This window comes from Orcinus orca, chromosome 15 (genome assembly GCF_937001465.1).
Source record: "Orcinus orca chromosome 15, mOrcOrc1.1, whole genome shotgun sequence".
NCBI classification, from domain to species: domain Eukaryota; kingdom Metazoa; phylum Chordata; class Mammalia; order Artiodactyla; family Delphinidae; genus Orcinus; species Orcinus orca.
This window is the reverse complement of record NC_064573.1, coordinates 85,296,286-85,313,058: the sequence shown is the minus strand read 5'-3', so window position 1 is coordinate 85,313,058 and position 16,773 is coordinate 85,296,286. Positions and strand designations below refer to the sequence as shown.

Sequence of the window (16,773 nt, the reverse complement as noted above, 5' to 3'; positions counted from 1 at the left end):
CGTCTACAGCATCACAGGGCAGTGCCAGGAGGGAAGAGGCAGAGACAAAAACTCCTGGGGTTCCTGAGAGCTTCCCAGTTCCCTGCTGCTGGGGCCACGTTTCCGCTTCACCTGCGTATCCCATGGGACACCCTGTTTCTTATAACTCATTCTCCTTCTGAGCTTTGCTAACTCTTTATGGTCTCTTTTACATGCAGATACAGAACTTTAAGTGGCCAGTGGGTCTCGGATTGGTAATGGCTAAAACCAGATAGCCTGGTCAATTAAAACCAGAGCCATAATAATTTGCCATAGATCAGTATAGCTTGCTTTTCCTTGCAAATTAGAGAGATTGTACACACATCTCCCATAGATTCTAGCTTTCAATACTTTTTGCTTATAAACTTAGGAAGACATTTTGAAGATTATCTGTTCTATAAAGTAGCCAATTCAGAAGTGCTTTCCGTAATACCTCTCCCTTTCGGGGATGTTTGTTCAGTTTGGGAAGCAAGGCTGCCTTGCATCTCATCAGACTTCCTTTGCAGGGTGAATCCCACCGCATGAGTTTTGATAAAGACAGGGCTCTGCTTCTCTTTGAAGGGGTCAGAAGAGGCCAGCAATTCTCTTCCTCCTTTCTGCTAGCTCAGGAATAGAAAGGGGAAAATGAGACCTGACTCACTGAACATCCTGCCGTGATATGTGAGTCCAGAAGGAGGGATATCAGTGTGGGACAAAGAGTGAGCGCCCAGTGGTGGCAGCTCTATAGTCAGGTCACGCCATGTTGCAGGTGTGATAGAACTAGGCTACATCAGCTAACTACCCTCCAGCCCATTGGTCCCTGCTGGTTTCCTGAGTCATGGTGTCTTCTACTCTTGTGGATTCTGAAAGCCGCCCATTAATTTCAGTACATTCATTTTCTATTTAAGTTACACCAGCCCTGTTGCCATTGTTTGCAACCCAATGGCTGATATGATAGCAGGGGGTCATTCAGCCTCTCTGGGTCCTGCCAGAGACTCACAGGGAAGTCCAGGTCATCTGTAGGTAGCTCTTAAGAAGTTCTTTCCCTCACACTGACTTTCACAAACGTAAAATAAATCTGTGGCTTTATTCATAGGCTGAGGTACGGGGGAAGGAGCATGGAACTTCCATGCCCTATCTGGACTTACCATCCTCCCAGCCTCTCCACACGTTCAGCTCTCATTGTTCAAGAGTTTTTGTAGAGCTAAATCTTCATCTCTCCAACCTTCCCCTTCCCAGAGGTCAAAGCCCTAACCCTCTAATCACTTGGTATCTCTGGTGATCAGCTCCAACCCGAGGAGCTGATCAGCTCCAAGAACTATAGGTATCTTGGAATTACATAGTCATATATGTATAGGAGAGTGAGAGAGAAAGAGATAGAAAAAAACAACAACAGAGAAAGAGAAGCCATGGAAGGAGGAATCCATAAAGAGAAAGATGATCATCTGGGTGGTTTAGACAGTGCTACCCACTGACTACGCAGTGAGCAGATGCCCCCAGCTGAGCACAGAGTACATGCAGGGATCCTGCTGTCCCTCTGTTTGGGCTCCGACATCCCTTAGCCTGATCCTTAACATGGCCATTGCATGTTCATACAACATGGTCCTGGAGTGTAAGCCATCCTGTGCATTTGGGGCTCGGCTGTAGATACAGCAACCTGCTCCAATACGGGAGGGGAACTGGCCGCACTGGACTTGCAAAGAGATTCTCTCGTCTTGTCCTTTTTTTGAGATGCCCAAGGAAAATTCTGATTTTTAGCAACAATGCTGAAACAGTATTTTTCTGCAGATGGTCGCATGTCTCACTCCCTTTTCTCCTTCAAGTCTTTGCTCAAATGACACCTTACCAAAGGGTGTGTGTTGACAATTACTTTGAAATAATAATCCCTGCCCTGGCCACCAGCGTTTCATATGCCTTTTTCTTGGGTAATCTTCTCAAAAGCACATTTTACTATCTGCCCCATCCATACATATTTACTTGCGAATTTTTATGTGTTTTTTTTCCTCTACAAGAATACAAGCTCTCAGAGACCAGACATCTTTTCTGTCTGTTCTGTTTACTTTATATCCCCGGCACCTAAGCAATGACAGTCACAGAGCAGGTGTTCAATAAGCATTTATCATCGGACACATAAACATCTACCTCACAAACCCAACTCACCTGCAGTTTGGGAGATCTGCCCTCCCCTGCTCTCTCCTGCTTCCAAAAAGGTCCCAATTCGGTATTTATTTCTTCCTGTGAATTCTATTACATTTTCCAGCTGACTGGTGAAAAGCTTTGATGCAGACTAAGGAAATTGCAGCTTCCATGAGGAAGAGGGGTTGAGGGGGCTGGCTTGAGAAAGTGGTTAGTGGGTGACCACAAACAAAAATATTCTACTAAATCACAATGACTAAAGAGATAGCAGCTTGACTTTCGACGCAGAGCTGCATCTTTAAGAACCTCAAAGAAGTCGAGCAAATCTCCAGGCTGACTTTCGAGGGTTGTTTTGATGGAAATATCACCATTGGTTCAAATCCCAACTCTTTCACTTACTGGTTACGTGATCATGGGCAAGTTAATCATTGCCCTGTGCCTCAGTATTCCTGTCTGTAAAATAGGAGTGAGAGTCTACTTCACAGTGTTAATATGAGATTATATGCCTTCCTATATTCTGCAAATATTTATTTAGAAACTGCCACGTTCCAAACCCCATTTCGGTAATCAGAGACACAGCTGTGAATAAGACAGTCCTTGCTCTTCAAGAGCACAGATAAATAAATGACAAGGGTTTTTCAGGTAGTAAGAAGATAACTGGGGATTCCTTCAAATTGATGGTGATTTCTCTTGGGAAAATACGTAGAAGTTAAATTGCTAAGTCATAGAATATGTGTATGTGGTATAATAAGAAATATGTTTGGTCTTTGTGCCTACTTACTGGCCCAGAGCTCCCCAAACCCTAGGAATTTCCTGAGTGATAGAAGTTTTTTGTTGTTTTTGTTGTTGTTGTTGTTTTTGCGGTACGCGGGCCTCTCACTGTTGTGGCCTCTCCCGTTGCGGAGCACAGGCTCCGGACACACAGGCTCAGCGGCCATGGCAATGTATCATGTAAAAAGTGACTTAAACCATCTAATGAAGCAAAAAGTCATAATCACATGGACGACAAAATAAAAAGCCTTGTCCATTTTACTGTTTGCAAAGTGCTTTATTCCAACTGGTAATGCAAATGTATAAGAAGGTTTTCTTTTTTTCCTCTCAGCCTTTGCAGGACCTAAAGAGACAGCCTCGTATTTTGAAAAAAAATTTTTTTAAATATGTATGTACATATATAAATATTTATATATAAACACACACATATATATTTCATCTGAAAAACTGGCCTAGTGCAGCAATGACATTTTGAAGGCATCTCATAGAACATGAAGATGGTCCAGTATTATGAATTGAAGACGCTATTGCTTTCCTGGACCGGGAGGATAATTACCCTAATGCACTCCAAAGCCCTTGGATCTTCATTTTCCACCTGGAAAATAGTAGAGGCCTGACCGTCCTGAGTCGGAGTACCCTATAAAAACACCGAAGCCCAGGTCATATTGTCCTGTGAACTTTCTCTTCTATTTAAAAAATCTAAACCGTAAATATACCAGAATAACTTAAATACCTTTTATAAATTCATAGAGATCATTGGTGGGTGCCAACAGTTCATCCACAAGAAACCTAAAAGGTAGTGTTTGCATTTTGTAAACAAGAAACCCTCAAAATAAAAGGTGTTCATTTTTTCCTGAATGCCGTTTTCAAAATTCCACTTTCCCTTCTCTTTTTGGATCCACATTTACTTACAATCATAGAGACACCTGGTGAGGACTCACTGGTGTCTGTGGCTCAGGCCTCCAATATCCCAGGACCAAAAGGACGGGATAAAGCTGTTAGTAGGAGACAATTATAAAAAGTGCTGAGGGCTTCCCTGGCGGCTCAGTGGTTGAGAATCCGCCTGCCGATGCAGGGGACACGGGCTCGAGCCCTGCTCCGTGAAGATCCCACATGCCACAGAGCAACTAAGCCCATGGGCCACAACTACTGAGCCTGCGCTCTAGAGCCCATGAACCACAACTACTGAGTCCGTGAGCCACAACTACTGAAGCCTAGTGTGCCTAGAGCCCGTGCTCCGCAACAAGAGAAGCCACCGCAATGAGAAGACCGCGCACCGCAAGGAAGACCCAACTTAGCCAAAAGTAAATAAATAAAGTGCTGAGCAAAAAGGTGGATGGGAGAGAGAGTGGATTTGCAAATCTGGGGGAGCAATTTGGTTCCTTTCCTGCCAGCTTTTTAGAAGCATGAAAGCATGCTGCTTCACAGATTAGTGTCACAAAGGCAATTTTCATGTTGTAGGTCCATTATTATAGGATACCCGCAAGGTCTGGGGAAAGAGCCGAGCTTGGTAAGCAGCGATAATGAAGACGTATGAAGCTATCCAAACGCTGGATTGCCAGAGAGAGCTCCCTTTCCATAATAACGACAAGGGACGGCATTGACCACGTGGCAAAGATGATGCTGTGATGCTGCCAGGCCCATGAAGCGCACACATGGACAAAAATAGCCCGAGAAGAATTTGCTCAGTAACATACCATGATCTTTCAGTTGAAATGTCTGCAGCCATCTTTGGGGATCCAAGCAGAATCCCCCGTAGTCTCGAGCTTTTCTTATCCCTCCAGAGCTCTGCGTGTCTGAGCCACCAGCGCCTTGTCACTCCCGGCCCCACACGAATTCCCCCGCCCTCCTCTTCCCACAGACAAAATCGAACCAGTAACTCAAAGCCAGAGGGAAAAGGGGTCATGGTCTCATCCACCACTACACCTGAGCGGTAAGGTAGTTTGGTTCCTGGACTGGAAAGTGAGAAACATTGAGGCTCTTTCTCTTATCGCCACGTTGGAGCATCTGGAAACATTTGTACCCAGGCTGCTAAGGAACAAAACGAAAGATCAATTTTTAGAGGTGACATTTCTTGGTGCTTTCTTTTTAAAACCTGTGTCTATTATCTCAAGTTCTGAAACACAGGCATTGAACTCTCTGGAAGGAAAGAAATGCGTGCCTAGAAAACTAGTGCCCAATCATATGGAGATTTGCTTTTCCTCATTTCAGGCAGCCGGGAAGCAAGGAGCAGAAGCCCAGCTTCGTGATCTCTGAGCATCTGGATGAAGCAAAGGTCGCCTCCTGTTTCCCAAAAACCTTGCACGGAGCCGTGAGTATCCACGTGGTACGCGTATTTCAGTGACATCTGGAGGGGTGTTCAGTGTTGGATGTAGACCCCAGCACTCACCACAGCAGGGATGGTTCCTTTTTGTCTGAAATTCTGAGCCTCTCCCCTGCGTCCCAAGCTTGTGTGTGCCTCAGGCGTTGGGAGATCAGAGGGGTTTCTCCCTGTCGTGATGTGCTTGTGAATGGCTGCATTTGAAAAGCAAAAATATATGTGGATGGAATTCAATAGAAGAATGTTGAAATGTACATTTTCATGTTAAAAATGATGATTTACCCTGTGGTGAGAAGAAACATTTATCTTGGAAAATGAAGTCACTTTCCAATTCCATCTACAATCCTGACACAGGCCACACCCTTTCCAGGTGAGAATCCCTGGAATCGGTACATTTTGTAATGTCCTCATCCAGTACATGTCTTCCCCCCATCAGTTGAAATACTGCAGAGTGGGATGTTGAAGGTTTAAAACACATAGCTTTATGGATACCAGGGCGAGAAGGGACGAGGGGTGGGATGAATTGGGACATTGGGACTGACATTATACACTACTATGTAGGAAATAGATAACTAATGAGAACCTACTGTATAGCACAGGGAACTCTACTCAGTTCTCTGTGGTGACCTAAATGGGAAGGAAATCCAAAGAAGAGGGGATATATTTATACGTATAACTGATTCACTTTGCTGTACAGCAGAAACTAACACCACACTGTAAAGCAAATATACTCTAATAAAAATTAATTAAAAATAAAATGTAGGGCTTCCCTGGTGGCACAGTGGTTGAGAGTCCGCCTGCCGATGCAGGGGACACAGGTTCATGCCCCGGTCTGGGAAGATCCCACATGCCTCGGAGCGGCTGGGCCCGTGAGCCATGGCCGCTGAGCCTGCACATCCGGAGCCTGTGCTCCACAACGGGAGAGGCTACAACAGTGAGAGGCCCGCATACGGCAAAAAATAAATAAATAAAATAAAATAAAATGTATAGCTTTGCATGATATAATATAAAAATGTAATTATTCCAAGACATACACCTTTCAGTGTTGCAGTTTACTGCACACAAGCAATTCCGTCATCCACATTTTGCCCTAACTTTTCCACCACCCATTTAATGCGCCACTCTTCTGTACAAGGAATGACATGTATTTCATTCTACAAGGTGATTTTCCCAGAGGAATCATCACTTAGTTTAAAAACCTTTTACCCTGTGTCAACCCAGAGATTGAAGGCGGGGTTGTGGTGAAATTATTGAAGTGGCTGAAATGAAGAAAAAAACATAACCTTCCTGGTTCAGAACTGTGTGAGGTGTGTGTGTGTGTGTGTGTGTGTGTGTGTGTGTGTGTAGGTGTGTGTGTGCACACGTGCATGCAGAGTAGTTCTAACAGCTACAGCTTACCCTGGAATTCCCAAAATCTGCACATAAAACAGAACAACACCTTTACAAAAGGGTTAAATAAGAATTATGATAAGAATCTGCAATAGCTGGTTTTCAAATAAAGGTTAAAACTTTAAAAATGTACATAGTCTAAAGATGTGGTAACAAGACAAAAAATACATTTTTCTATCTGTGTTGATGTTCTCAATTTCCCAAATATTCTGTCTATATGGCATATGGACCTGTGATAAACATATAAAAAGCATAGAAGAGGAAGCAACGCCACGTCATGGAATGCTGCTCTCAAAGACGTGCCAGTCTCAGCTGCGAGTCTATGCTGCCCCCCGACCTTGTGGGATATTAGAGTTGAAGGATTAGTTACCCATTATCCAAGGTCTCAGGATGTCTGGGAATCACACCTCTTTAGAAACTTGAAGATAATCCCAGGAAACCACTGTTGTCTTCTAGCCAAAACTCCGTCTCTGTACCCCGAATTGAATCTCAGAGACAGATTTTTGGGTGAAGTAGCAAAGAATGGCTTTATTGCTTTGCCAGGCAAACGGGGCCATGGTGGGCTAATGCCCCCAAGAGTGTGTATCCTGACCTGGAGGGGGGTAGTGAGGAGTTTTATAGTAATAGTTCAAGGAGCAGGGCGTGGTCAGCTTGTGGACCTTCTTCTGATTGGTTGGTGGTGAGGTAAGTGGGAGTCGGCATCGTCAACCTTCTGGTTCCAACCGATCTGGGGTCTTCGTGCTTGTGGGCACCATGCAGTTAACTTCTCCCACCTGTTGGGGGTTTCAGTATCTGCAAAACAGCTCAAAGATATTGTTCTGTGTATCCCTTGAGGGGGAGCCAGGACCCTGCCCCAAGGCTGCACTATTGTCTCCTGACTGCTCCTCCCTTGTCTCTGCAACCCCTCCCTTCCCTAATTAGCAACTGTTTGAACCTGCCCTTTGGAACTCAGGGAAGATCTTGGAGGCTGAATGAAGCCTATTTCCTGTAATCAGAAAATGCGGGACACAGAAAGACTTTTGTGCCCAGGAGCCCCACGGGGTCCTGCTTCGTTTCAGACGGCTTGGTGGAGATTTAAGGAGAGAGGTAAACCAGCTTCCAGCTATGCACCCAGGTCTGTGATGGTTACAGGTTTGCCAGGAAAATCACTGCATCTCAGCCACGATGGAGCTGGAGAGGGAGGGAGAACATTCAAGGTTGAGGAGGAAAGTGTCTGCTTCACATCGTCCTACAAACAAAAACTCCTGAAGCTGAAATTCAACGTGTAAGAAAATCAACCATTATAATCCCATGGATGTTTTATTTTTAATCACAACTTTATTATAACCATTTGCAACTTTGTAACTGATATTTATACCAAAACAGTTTACTAATTGACTGCCAAAAGAACACATTTGCTGAACTGGTTTATTAAAGCATTTCATAATTATCTGATTTCACCGGCCAAATAAAGGATTTCTAAAAAGAACAACCTACTTCATTTTTGGTCTTTGATTCAAACTATAATAACAGTGTCTTCTTTATAAAAGTTTTGGATTATTTTAGTGGCAGTAATTTAAAAATTCAAAAATAATACACATCTTGGCACAGGGTATTCAAAGTACATGAATCATTACATTAAAAAATGAATATGGGGGCTTCCCTGGTGGCGCAGTGGCCCACGTACCGCAAAAAAAAAAAAAATGTATGCTCAGAGAATGATACAAGTGTAATAAATCTGTTTAAAGGATGGTGTTTAGCCATCGTCTTCTGCTTCTGACTGGCTCAGATATTTATGAAACAACGATGGACAAGCCCTTATGACATTCTTTTTTTTTTTTTTTTTTTTTTGTGGTGCGCGGGTCTCTCACTGTTGTGGCCCCTCCCGTTGCGGAGCACAGGCTCCGGACGTGCAGGCTCAGTGGCCATGGCTCACGGGCCCAGCCGCTCCGCGGCATGTGGGATCTTCCCGGACCGGGGTACGAACCCGTGTCCCCTGCATCGGCAGGCGGACTCTCAACCACTGCGCCACCAGGGAAGCCCCTGATGACATTCTTGAGTGCCCCAGGAAATCACAGTGGAGACAAAATCTTAATCATCTAAAGACATCAGTCCTTTCAATTAAACATCTATTTGCAAATTAATTCTGGAGAAGAAGGCATCACCACTAAACCAGCTTTGGGTAAAACAGACATTAGAAAACAGTTCAATTGTGGACTAACATTGTACAGTAACTTTTTACTGTTTTATTAAGAATATCTAATATTCAATCTCCAAACTATTATCCTATCAATATTAGCCAGAAAAGATTTTCAGTAGTATAACAGAAAAGATAGAACGTAAGACTCTGGTAATTTTTTTAAATTTATTTTATTGACGTATAGTTGATTTACAGTGTTGTGTTAATTTCTGCTGTACAGCAAAGTGATTCAGTTATACATGTATATTATTTTTCATATTCTTTTCCATGATGGTTTATCACAGGATGTTGAACAGAGTTCCCTGTGCTCTACAGTAGGACCTTGTTGTTTATCCATCCTATAGATGCAAGTTTGCATCTGCTCATCCCAAACTCCCAGTGCATCCCTCCGCCACCCCCCTCCCCCTTGTCAACCACAAGTCTGTGCTCTGTGTCTGTTAAGACTCTCTGGTAATTTTATATTTTGTGCGAAAAATGGAATCTTAAACTTTCAAAAAGTGGGCTCCACTGCCCAAGTCCAAGTACAGCAAAATGGTTCAGCTTCAAGGTTAGACAGTAAAAACATTCAGGGGTTCCCTATCTTTATTCGTAATACACAGATAGTAGAGAGTCATACTGGTGGGAACGTGCTGGTTTCATCTGTGTTGTAACTTAGTTTTTCCTGCATAATGAGGTCACATCACCAGTGTTAGTTTACTGTTTCTAACCACAATCCAGTGGGATGGTACTGGCTCGTGTTATTACTCTCATTTCATTGTTGATGAAGGGCTCAGAGAGGTTAAGAGTTTTGCCTAAATCACCCATCTGACCCATAACCTTGGAGCAACATAAACTCCCCAATTTTTTGAGCCCAAATCTTAAGCCTGCCTATGTCTCCACGTGGCCATATTATGAATCGGGTTCCTTAAAGCTGCCGATTTCCTGAAAGTCAGTGGCTTCCTTTGAGTCAGTAACAAGCCTGAACTGTGAACCTGTCTGAAGGGCGCGGCCAAGTGCAACCGATGTCTTATACTGACAGCTGCATTCAAGATGCTCTGTCTCTTTCTCAAATAAATGGTTTCCCTGACTAGAAAGGCTCAAGACCCCAGGACACAAAGTTGCTACTTTTTCTTCTCTGCGGCAAAGAGAAGCCTCTCTAATCAATCTCTAACTGTGCAGTAAGCCTACTTATATCACCAACGTAAAACACACCCATGACCAGATAGGCGGTGAATCCGTTTTCTATTCCTGCTGTAACAAATTTCCAAAAAGTAGGTGGCCTACATTAACCCCAGTTTATTCCCCTAGAGTTCTGGAAATCACAAGTCTGTCATGGGTCTCACTAGGCTAAAATCAAGGTGTCAGCAGGCTGCGTTCCTTTGTGATGTCTGTAGAGGACAGTCTGTTTGCTGGTTCCAGTACCCAGAGGCCCCCGCACGAACCCGCGTCCCCTGCATCGGCAGGCGGACTCTCAACCACTGCGCCACCAGGGAAGCCCTTGACACAAGTTTCTTTACCGCTCACCCACTCTCTGTTTACCCGAAAGGTAGATACATTCTACCATGCCGTCACTTAAGCTTTTCTCCTGCCTTAAAATTAGATATTCAGCCCCAGCAATCATTGTCTCCATACCTCTCATCTCACTCACCTGCTGGGGAATCCACTGACGCAAAACTGTTTGATTTCTTGAGCCAATACCTATTTCTAAAGCCAACGCAAAAACAACAACAAAAACCCACTAATCACATATTTCTTTATGGGATTTGGGGAAGTTTTCTTTTTCTTTTCTTTTTTCCCCTCCGGTGTGTTGACATGAACCTACCTGTCTTTAATAGGCTCCCTGAAATAATAGCTAAGGAAATACTATGAGCAAAGTGAATTGCTGTTACTGGAGAAAAAATTTATGACAAAATTAGGAAACAAGAAGTCACAAATGCACTTCAAAGCAATGAGCAAACTCTGCTATATGAGCAGCTGTGCTGTATTGTAGTTTTATAGCCAAGGTGATCGTGTGCCACACCAGCCTTCAGGTCAAAGGAGCATCGGGGACCAGGCTTGGGTGCATTTCTTTTAATTTCTTTTTCAACTGAAGTATATTTGATGTACAATATTATATGTTACAGGTGTGCAATATAGTGATTCACAATTTTTTTTTTTTTTTTTGTGGTATGCGGGCCTCTCACTGTTGTGGCCTCTCCCGTTGCGGAGCACAGGCTCCGGACGCGCAGGCTCAGCGGCCATGGCTCACGGGCCCAGCCACTCCGCGTCATGTGGGATCTTCCCGGACCGGGGCACGAACCCGTGTCCCCTGCATCGGCAGGCGGACTCTCAACCACTGCGCCACCAGGGAAGCCCGATTCACAATTTTTAATGGTTATCCTCTATTGATAGTCATTATAAAATATTGACTCTATCTCCCATGTTGTACAATATATCCTTGTCATTTATTTTATACGTAATAGTTTGTACCTCTTAAACCCCACTTCCCTCTCCCCACTGGTAACCCCTAGTTTGTTCTATCTGTGAGTCTGTTTCTTTTGTGTTACATTCACTAGTGTGTTGTCTCTTTTTAGATCCCACATATAAGTGATACAGTATTTGTTTGTCTCTGTCTGACTTACTTCACTTAGCATAATATTCTGTTTTCATTTGTGAAGATGGAAATTGGAAATGGATTTCACCAGTGCTGCTAAAAGTGTTGTGTTATAAACTCCACAGAGAGGAAGAAGGCGGGTGACATTATTTCAGGAGAAGGGGCAACGTCCACATTTAGATGAGTGTGGGCAGGTCAGAGAAACACTGTCCCCCAATTTACCCTGATTTCCTTCAGCCTCAAGGACTTGGTCACCGTGGACCCAGCTCCAAAAGTGGGGTTTGGGGTCCAGATCCCCAATCAATCAGAGCCTGGAATTATTCTGGCCCTTTGTGATTGGTTCAAGAACAGCGTGTGACTCCATTTATCCAATCAGAATGGGTTTCTTATTGTAACAGAGAAGAGAAAAGCTGATCTATATGGGATCTATTCCTTTAGGTCTAACCCTTGTGTCCTCTTGCCTGTGCTGAGTCATGCTGGCTCTGCACCTTTTGCAAAAGAATGTTGCCTAGAGCCTGAAATATACAGGATGACCCACTCTCAAGGCTCTGCCTCCCAGGCTTGACTGGTAAAAGTATAGCACTTCCCATTCATATAGAGACAAAAAGTTGCAGAACAGAGAATAACGCTTGTCCTGTTGGAGATTTACAAGAACGTCTATCTTGACCTGACCTACATGGACAGCTGCAAGAACAAAGGATTATCACATCCCCTCCAGGTCTGGCCGGCACCAGAAGTTAGCAACAACCAGCCACACCCTGTTCCCTTTTAGTATAAAAGAAGCCTGAATTCTAAGTCATTGAAGAAGGTTCTTTGGGACACTAGTCCACCATCTTCTCTGTCTGCTGGCTTTCCAAATAAAGTCACTATTCCTTGCCCCCAACACCTCATCTCTTGACTTATTGGCCTGTTGTGTGGTGAACAGTATGAGCTTGGACTTGGTAATACCATCATTTGCCACCCAAAGGTTTCTGCCCAAGGACAGGCCTTTAACCGACACTGCATCACCCCCCGCCATGCCCCACCAGAGATCTCACTATCTGATTTCCTATGGGAATGCTGAAGATAGATCTGCTGGGCGTGCAGCCCAAAGCCACAAAGTCAGAGAGTGACAGGGCTGGAATTCACCCTCCAAGCTTCTGACGGGCTGCAAAGTGTTGTCAATTGTTCAAATATCAGCAGAACCAAATACGTCAGCCCCTGATCCGATTTGCCAGCAAACACAGGGAAACCCTCCTAACAAGTACGGGCACCAATTCAGTCACTGTCTAATTTAGAATGGAATCTTCATTTAGAAAGTCAGTTTCATTTAGAGGCAAGAGCACTTCTCTTGGTTTTCTGTGAGTGCACACCACTGGACCTGCATGCACAAACAGCTACCACCCATTCCCTGACCTATTTATACCTCCACTCACCTCCCACCTTCTAATAAGAACCATGCCTTCATTTCCACATGTCACACCTGTCAAACTACCTTCACATCTATGGGTCCAACAACAACCCTGGGAGGCAGGTAGGGAAAGTGCTATTGTAATTACTAGGTGAGTACACTGAGGATCAGAGACGTTGCCTAGTTTATTCAAAGTCACACAGCTTGTTAAGTATAATCCTGCCAAGGCAAGAGCACCCCTATCTACATACAGTCATACCTCTGCAACCACCTGGGACTCTTTATCCCATCATTTGCTTCTGGAAAGACACTGTCACTTGCTCGTCCTTGGATCCACCCTGGATAAGTCCACATGTCCTCTCCCACCATAGCTACTGTGGGCAGACATCCGTGTTAGCATCTGAAACATGGAATGCAGAGCCCTGAGGTCAGATCTGTCCTCGTGTTTCCTCTGACTCAAGAAATGAGTTTCTGCAGCACCTTCCCCTTTGAGGATGGGCTTATCCAGGGCTGGTCATGGTGATCACAACAGAGACCGGCTGTGCTCTGTGGTCCCAGCCAGGGCTAAGCTGATAGTATTTGAAAACATCATAGATTTTCATAAGAAGAGGTCTTATATTCAGGGTTGGAATGTGCACTCATTGAGTATTTTTGCTTGTACCCCTGCAAATTAGTACTGACATCACTGCCCTCATTCTAGGCCACAACAGTACGTGCACATGTATACACACTCTCATGCCACTCTTTGTTCTGCTGGACAACGGTATCATGTAGAAAAGGGTGAAGGAATTTTTAGGCTCTCCATAAGGCTGCTCCCCAGATGCTCCTTTTGCTTAGAGTAAATCTAGATTCATGACCACAGCCCACAGGGTCTCTCTCCTCTGCTCCCTGCCCAGCACACTGTCCGCACTCATGCCCCTCCCTCCCTCTGCACCAGCCACCTTGGCTTTCCGTTGTCCTCATGTCATGGGCGTGTACACGAGGCAGGGTGTTTGCCTGGCTGTTTCCACTCTCTGCAAGGTTCTCCCCCAGGTTAGAGCATGACTGTCTTCATTTTAGTCTTGATTCAAAGACCACCTGCCAGAGAATCTGTTCCTGACCGCTCACCTGACTTCCCTGGGCAAACTATCATTTTCCTAGACGTAACTCGTTTCCTTTTGCTTTTTCAGCGTATCTCTCAGTATCTGATGTCTCCACTGGCCTCACGTTTTAGGCATTCGTTTCAACTAAGGATCTAATTCTCTTTCAAAGTACGGCAGGAAAACCCCCCAACATCCTCAGCATCAAACCTTTTAATACAAAATGTGCAGCGCCTGGCATGTAAGATTGGTTTGACGCATGCGTGTTCATTAAGAAGCTCTTATTTTCTTAATGAAAGTACTGCTGGTCTCCTCTTCACTCCTTATAAGCTTCTCACATTTTAAATGCATGTTCCCTTGCCCCTTCTTCTTTCATTCAGATCAAATACTAAATGCTTCAAACTCTGTCCTTAAAGAGTTGAATGCACAAGAACTGTCTCTTAGAACTGGATCTAAGGCTGAATCTCTTTTTTTTTCAAAGGAAACAGTCCTTCTGTAATGCAAACGATGAACCCTAATGTGGAATTGTAAAGTCTAAATTTTTCACAGCAAGCCAATGAAAACTGGAGCTGCTAAGGGTCTAAGATCGCAGTTGTTTTGTTTTTAAGCCATCAAGTTCAAAAAAATTCAGATTGCAACATCAGGCAGTGTTGATGTTACGGAACCAAGCTTGGGTCCGCTTGCCTAAGTGCAGTAAAGCCAAACTACTGACACCTGGTTGTCGTGAAGGAAGGGGCAGGATCTACTGCAGGTATGAAATAAGGAGTGTGGGCAGCTAGTGCTCAAAAGACCCGAACTCCCTGATGGGTTTCAGGAAGCATTTTTAAAGGCTAGGTGACGGAGGGGGGGGGGTCCCAGGGTACGTGATCGGCCCATGCACAATTCTCTGATTGGGTGATGGCGAGGTAACGGGGGTTAACATTAGCAATCTTTAGGCACCAGTAGGTCTGTGGGCTGCTTCCTATTCTGCAGATCCTTACCCTATAATTGATAGAACTCTGCTCTGTACGAGACTATTTGCTAAATGGTTAGTTGATAAACTTGGTAGAAATTCAGTTTCTCACAGAGGAAATGAAAACTGTGAGGTTGAGGAATGTGCCTCATTCCTCAATGTACCTCAATGTACCTCAATGTACCACCAATCATGTACCAATTCAGCCAAGGAGAGAAACATGAAATGTGTCTCCCAGCACAGTGCTTGGCATCCCCCATCCTGTCTGCCTTTCCCATGATCCTTTAGATGAGGGTGATGACTGATCAGTGTCTCTGGAAGATTCAGAAGCTCTGTGCCACTTTTCTCCGGAGCATGGAGTGTGGAGTATGGGGCAAGGAGGGGGCTGCTAGCATCCTTTTCCAACTTCTCTCTTCAATGGGGCAAAAAACCCGAACCCTCCCTCCTAAACACTGTGAGTAAGCAACTTGACAAAGAAATCCTTAACTCACACAGCAGGGTCTGAGAGGAAGGCTGATCTCAAGTTCAGATGGGCACAGGACACAGAACTTCCTCATCTCTAGTGCCATAGAGCCAGGGAGGCAGGCACTCAGAGATGCGTTCATCTTCATTAATAAAGGAGATTAACCTTAACGTTTCCTGGCAGCTGTTCCAACAGATTGCTTGTTATCACAGCGAGCATTTTTTTAAAGACCCACAACGATACCCAATATGGCACAGCAGCTGTCAAAGTGTCTCTCATGTAGTGACTTTCTGTGCACGTCTCAGAAGGGTTTCTTCTTAGAATCTTCCATGGGGCTCTTCATTTTCTGTTGGTTGAAGGCAACTTTAAAGGGGATGCCCTGAACATAAACGTGACTGACCGTTGGTGATTTATTTCTACATAGTCCAGTCCAGAACACACAGGTGCTTGACTTTCATGTCAACTCAGGTCACAGAGACACCTGAGCTAGTGGTCAGGGTCTCCCCTTGAGAAGGGGTCTTGTGATAGGGAAAAACAAATCTGACTCCATATCGGATTCATTTCTTTTACTTTAACTTTTGTATTCTATTGCTTTTGCTACAAGAATGTTGCCTAGAGCCTGAAATACTCAGGAGAGCCCATTCTCAAGGCTCTGACCTTTAAAGGCATAACATTTTCCCATTCATACAGGGGTAAAAGTTTCAGAACAGAGAATAACATTTGTCTTGTTGGAGGTTTACAAGAACATCTGTCTTGACCTGACCTACGTGCACAGCTACAAGAACAAAGGATTCCTGCACCGAGAAGTTAGCAACAACCAGCCACAGCCCTGCTCCTTTAAGTATAAAAGAAGCCTTTCTTACAACCTCCAAGAGCTGAATTCTGCAACTACCTGAATGAAAAGGAAGCAGATGCTCCCCTAGAACCTCCAGAAACACAGCCTTGTCACCACCTTGGTTTTAGCCTGTTAAGACCCATTTTCAAATCTTTGACCTGAAAAACAGCAAAATGATACAGTCATGTTGTTTTAAGCCACTACGTTTTGGTAAATGTGGTAGAGTTTAACAACTAATGCACTTGAGGACCTAACTGTCTCAGCCACCCTTGGCCTTTTATTGTACGTGATTTTATAAATAGCTTAGCAGGGCGATGCAGCAGTGGCCCAAGGGCTTTGCCAGAAAATCACAGTGATATCAACATGGTCCCTCACACCAAGTGTCATGATGGGTGATGTGCATGGTACAGAAATGGAAAAAATAACCACACTTAACAGTTTGCAAAACTGGCCACTCATGGATGTTTGTGTTTGTTTATTGGCTGAAGTCACATTTAATAATGGGAATGTTTCACATTAAAAACAATAGCTCGGGGCTTCCCTGGTGGCGCAGTGGTTGAGAGTCCGCCTGCCGATGCAGGGGACACGGGTTCATGCCCTGGTCTGGGAGGATCCCACATGCTGTGGAGCGGCTGGGCCCGTGAGCCATGGCCACTGGGCCTGCGCGTCCGGAGCCTGTGCTCCGCAAGC

At 44.6% G+C, this 16,773-nt stretch overlaps 1 long non-coding RNA gene across 1 annotated transcript in view; it reads left to right on the top strand.

Annotated features, from left to right (window-relative positions):
* The window catches only part of LOC125961323 (uncharacterized), a 155,798-nt gene that overhangs the window by 117,109 nt on the left and 21,916 nt on the right, over nt 1-16,773 (top strand). Inside the window, exon 2 of the long non-coding RNA XR_007471917.1 lies at nt 5,120-5,215. This is a non-coding gene — a long non-coding RNA (uncharacterized LOC125961323). The remainder of the gene's footprint in view (nt 1-5,119; nt 5,216-16,773) is intronic.